Consider the following 5,612-nt stretch of genomic DNA (forward strand, 5'->3'; position numbering starts at 1 on the left):
CGCCCCCGCCGCCTGCGCCTCCTCCCGGCGCCGCGCGGCCGGACCGCCGGCCTCCTCCTCATCCTCCCGCGTCCTCCCTGGCCCGCGCCGCCGCCGCCGGAGCCCGCATCCTCCGCCTCCCGCCGCCGCCGCGACCCCGCGCCGGGAACCGAGGCGGCGCCGAGCACCGCAGGGCGCGCGCGCCCCCTCCCCAGCCCTTGGCGTCCCTCCCGGACGCGTGCCCCCCCACCTGCCCGCGGCCCCGAGCGCCTCGCCCTGGCGCCGCCCCCCTCCACTCGCTCCAGCCCCCGGCCGCCCCCAGGACGCCCCTCTGCCCCGCCCAAGAAGAGGCGCCTCTTGCCGCCTAGTCTTAGCTTTTCTGCCCTCCCCCTGCTGATGCCCAATCCAGCGCCCGCCGTTTTGGGAGCGCCACCCCTCAACGGCCTTTCTCTCCCAGACCCCCGGGGCCCCACCTCCAGCACCTCCCACCTTTTAGTGCCTAAGATCGCACCTCCCTATCCACCCCGCCCGACCGCTCTCCACGCCCACCCTCGGCCAGAAGAAGTTAGCTGAGGGCGCTGGGAAACGGTGAGGGGAGCCTAGGTGCTGAGGGGCTGCTCGGGGATTGCAGGACGGAGTCTGGATCTCTGGGAAGTGCTGGCATGTGCGGATGAAGGGGAGTGTGTGCGGTGTGCTTTGTGTGTGAGGGATATGTATGGGGTGTGTGCATTTGGGGATGTTGTCTATGTGGGATGTCGTGTCGTGTGTGCAGTGCGCAGTGCGTGTGCCGTGTTGTGTGTCATGTATTCAGTACGTGTGAGGGGGTGTTACGGTTGTGAGGCTGTCCGTTGTGGTGTATTGCGGGTTGCGTGTGTGTTGTGTGAGGTGTGTTGTGAGGGGTGTAGTGTGTGCAATGTGCAGTACTATGTTGTGTGTGCGGTTTGCAGTGTGCTGTGTTATATGTGCAATGCGGGTGTGTTGTTCATGTTGTTTGCGGTTTGCCCTGTGTGCGATCTGGGTAGCCTGTAGGACCAGCCACAGAGCGGAGCTGGGGTAAAGTCATGGGGAAAACAACGGGTGAATCTGTTTGGGTTTGGGTCCAGTCTGCGGATCAGGCACGAAATTTCCGCAGTCGCGGGCTCAGGTGAATTGATTGGACCTGCGTAAAGTGGGTGGGGCGGCAAATCGCCTCTCAGGTGCGGAAAAACTGGAGGGCGCCGTGGGCCGGTCCCGAGCTTCCTAGGACCCAAACCCTCTGGAGCTCCAGTTGAGCTGCTTCTCTGTCCCTGGTGCTGGTGACTCAGGCCGCCTGCGCAGCGTCTGAGACCCCACTGGATGCGGTGGCAGAACCCGTGGCCGGGCTGGGGAGGACCCGGGGTGCTGTTGGGAGTGCTCAAGGACGCGCCTGCGCGCCAGACACTGGCTCCGCAGGTTCCGGCTGCCAGAGGCATAGTCCAGTGCGTGCTTCCTGGTCCTAAAGGGTCCAGGGCTCCTGGTGGGCGGGAAGCCTGCGCAATGAGAAGCCGCACCCACGTGGTCTGAGGCTATGCAAAGGGCCCTTGCCCACGCCTCGCCGAAACCACCCGCCCAATGGGAAAACATGTGAAGGCCTTCCTGTGCTCCCTGGACATCTGCATGGGGTTCACTTCAGATCCCTAGCTGCGAGGAGAACGAGCTGTTTTCTCTGTAGCAGGGAATGCACATTTTGGAATAGCAGCCAGTGGGTCCCGCGCCTCTGCAGGGTGACTAGCCAGAAAACAGGCATGGCGATTCGGCCTGCGTAAGCGGGGTGTGAGTTTGGGGAGGGCCGCATGTGAGCCAGCTTGTATGAGGGTCGTGGCGCCCACGCGCGTGAACGAAGCTTCCGACTCCCAGCGGTTACTGCGGTTTCCAGGGAAACGACGTTTGCCACCACCGCCGGTGAATGGAGCCACTTCTGTGCTCCGGACGTGGGGATGGCGCAGCCTACCGGCCAAAGAAAGAAGAAACTGCTGGCCGCTGCCTCCCTCGCTGAAGGGGTGGGCTGCGTTCTTCAGGAGCTAGAGACCAGGCTGGGGTTGTGCGGGGAGAGCTCCTGTCGTCAGACCCCGCAGAGGGCAGTACCTCCGGTGGAGTTTCTCCCCTCACTAGGTACTTCCAGCCCGTGGACCACCTCCCGGTTTCTTAAACTCACTGGTGGAGTCAGTGGCTCTGTTGGCCTTTTCCCTACTCCTCCAATTGCCTTTTTGCCCTTCCAAGTCCCTGGTAGGTGGCCCCCATATTGCAGCATTTCCCTGTGGTCCAAATATGTCTTTCTCTTCAGATTGGGTTTCAGCAGAGACAGGGTCCAAACACACATCAGGATTTAGTTTCACCTGGTCTGCACGGGTCAATAAGTTTGCAGGTGGGTCTGCCCCTGACAGCACATAGCTCATAGCGGTGCAGGGCACCTCTGTATTGGGGTGGGGAGGGGCTTGGAGGAGGAGCTTGGGCAGCAGAAGCAAAGGCCCCCAGGAGAGCGGCACTCACAGAAAAGCTGCAGACCACAGGCAGCAGGTATTCCATTGAGATGCGTCTTTAGGCTGAGACAGGAGTTCAGTTTTATCCTGAGCCCAGGGACACCCTGTTTTTGTGTGGAGGAGCCCTGCCTGGAGCCTGGGTAGGCTGGAAAGGTCCTTTCCTCCTTCCAGTGTCACAGGTACTGCAGCCACAGGTTCCCCACATGCACAGTCCCTTCCGGGCTTGTGACAGAGGTCACCATCTTCCCCAGTGGGGGACACTATGTAGGCAAAGACGGGAGGACAGTCCTGGTCCCAGATGTGCAGAGCTTTCTTTCAGGGTTTCTGTCACAGTCACAGAGACCCCTCAAACACCCCTCCACACTCAACCTCGTTTCTGACACCTAAAACCAGGGGTAGAAATTGGAGCCAACCTGTACACAATCTTAGAGCTTTCTGGCAGCCTTCCCCAGCAAAGCTCCTCTCCTTCTCATCACCCTGTGCACTGTCACATCTTTCCCCAGCAGAGAGGACCCCACAGCAGCTGCAGCCAGCAGAGTGATTTGGAGATCGGGGGTCAAGGAGATGCTGGTTCTGGGGAGAAGCACCACAGTAGTGGGAGATAACTTCCCTCCAGACTGCTGGGGAAGGAGGAGTTGTTACAGTCACAGAGCCAGCGCTGCCCTGCAAGTTCACACAGAGCCTTCTGCAGTCCTGGCAGCCACCTTCTCCGGGGAAGACATCCCTGCCCCACTTAAAGATAAGGTCTAGAAACTCAGGCAACATTCTTAAAACAATCATGTTTCCATATGTGAGTACAACACTAATAAAGATGTGATAAGTAAAGAACATTTTGTGATCACCTTTAAATCTTGTTTTAATATTCACATTTATTAGCACTTAAAATTCAGTCTCCCATAATATTGATTTCAATTGATTATTTTTTCTAATCTATCACTTAACTTTTAGAATTTGCATCTTTTTTTTTTTTTTGTACCAGGGATTGATCTCAGGGGCACTCAACTACTGAGCCATATCCCACCTCTAATTTGTATTTTATTTAGAGACAGGGTCTCACTGAGTTGCTTAGCACCTCACTGTTGCTAAGGCTGGCTTTGAACTCACAATCCTCCTGCCTTGGCCCCCCAAGCCGTTGGGATTACAGGCCTGCTCCATCATGTCTGTGGCTGCATCCTTTTTTTTTTTTTTTTAACTGGCTGTCTCAGAAGATTTTCTTTTGCTATAATTGAATGCTGCAGAATAGAAGTTCACATAGCTCAAAGTTCTGGAGCTAGGAAGGGCAAGCACAGGGGCCAGTTGTGAGGTTCTTCCTCCTGGGTTGTGGCATGTGGAGGGCATCACAAGGACACAGAGCAAGTAGGCTAGAGTGTTATAAAACAGAGCCACTCTCAGAGCAACCCACTAGCCAGGGATGGTCAGTGCAACAGAGCCCATGCAACTCCATCACCTCCTAGACGCTGTTGGCACACAGGAAACTGCAGGGGGTGGGATTAGGTATCCAGCACATGAGTTCTGGAGATGAGCAGTCAAACGCAGCACTAGTGCAATAACTGAACTCATTCACTACCATGCCCACCAGGAATGGCTGCTGTTGAGCTGCTACTCACAGCAGGGCAGTAGGCATCTCTGGGAAACTCCCACAGCTGGCAGGCTGTCCAAGGACTCTTTTGCTACCATAGCGGCCGGTGCTCAGAGAAAGCGATGCTCCAAGTTGAGATTCTAGAAGCCTTGGTCCTGTGGAATATAACAAATCTGCAGCGAGAAGTCAACACAATGAGTTATGAATGAGCATCTGTCACCTGCACTCAGGGAGCAGAAGCCTGTGGGGCCTGAATGCACAGCTCCTTCCTGCCAGCTCTCAGGCTACGCTTAGTAGTGAAATTCAGGTATGAGTCATGTAAGCACCTTGCACTTATTTGTGTCTGTCAGCAAGGTACCCATGGTTAACCGTTGTCCAGGTTTGCCTATCCTTTGAATGTTTACAAATACTGGCATGGCGTGACACCCCACCTGACACCCTTGCCGGCTTCATGTCTGTGGTGTCTCCTTGTGTCAGTGTATGCAGCTGTAGCTTACTGGCTGTAAGCCTATTGGTGAAACGGCATGTCTAGTCCGCGATATTATGAGTAAGTTGTGATCCTCACTTGTGTGCCCCGACGCACTTGGGCATGCATTTTGGGGAATGTATCTAAGAAGGAAATCCCTGTGTCATGAGTGATACTCGACTTTTGGGCCCATTTGTATTGAAATGCAATTCATGTGCAGTAATAGTCACCAGCTTTTGAGTGTGTAACTGTGAATCTGGATGACTGTGCATTGGCTTATGTCACTGCCACCTCCTGGTGCAGTGTTCCAACTTGCCCATGCCCTTCTCAGTCATGCTGCCCTCACCTTGGTCTGCAGCAGTGGTTCTAGTACATGGTACCCAAGACTCACCACAACCTTCTTTCACTTAGCATAATGCTATTTGGATTTGTCCATACCATTTAAGAAGTCATGGATCATTTGTTTATTACTGAGTAAAGTTCTACCAAATGTGCTTATCCATTCACACCAAATTGGGAATTTGGGCTTTCTCCTTTGGGTTATTATGCACACAGGTGCTGCTTAGTGGTGCTTAGTAGTGAAATTTAGGTATGAGTCATGTGAGCATCACCTCTAAGGGTATGTATTTAGAAATGGGATTGCTGGGTTGTAGTTACATTTAAACTTTAGAGAGACTGTTTTCCAGAGAAGCCAAACCACTCACTACATTTCCCACACTGGTGCATGAGCATCCCACGCTCTGCATCCTTAACAGCCCAGCTGATCAGTCTTCCTAATGATGTTGGCCAGTCTGTGGGTGTCTAGTGGTAACTTGTGGTTTTAATTTGAATTTCCATGATGACCAATGATCTTGGCGTTTTCATATATCTTCTCCATAAAAAGGTCTTTTCAGATCTTTTGATGATTTTTTAAAAATTGTGTTATCTGTGTGACACAGTGTGGCATGTCTCCCAGCAACTTGTAAGGTTGGGGCAGAAGATCACAAATTTGAGGACAATCTTAGCAACTTAGCAAGAGCTTGTCTCAAAACAAAAATAAAAGTAAAGGGCTGGAGATGTATCTGTAGCTCAGTGGTACAGTATCCCTGAG

At 53.9% G+C, this 5,612-nt stretch overlaps 1 long non-coding RNA gene across 1 annotated transcript; it reads left to right on the plus strand.

Annotated features, from left to right (window-relative positions):
• Positions 1-7: 7 nt before the first annotated feature.
• Positions 8-3,307, plus strand: LOC144366555 (uncharacterized). The gene is made up of 2 exons (XR_013425610.1): positions 8-2,109; positions 2,984-3,307. It is a non-coding gene; the product is annotated as an uncharacterized LOC144366555 (long non-coding RNA).
• Positions 3,308-5,612: the final 2,305 nt, after the last annotated feature.

Source organism: Ictidomys tridecemlineatus, chromosome 9 (assembly GCF_052094955.1).
Source record: "Ictidomys tridecemlineatus isolate mIctTri1 chromosome 9, mIctTri1.hap1, whole genome shotgun sequence".
NCBI lineage: Eukaryota > Metazoa > Chordata > Mammalia > Rodentia > Sciuridae > Ictidomys > Ictidomys tridecemlineatus.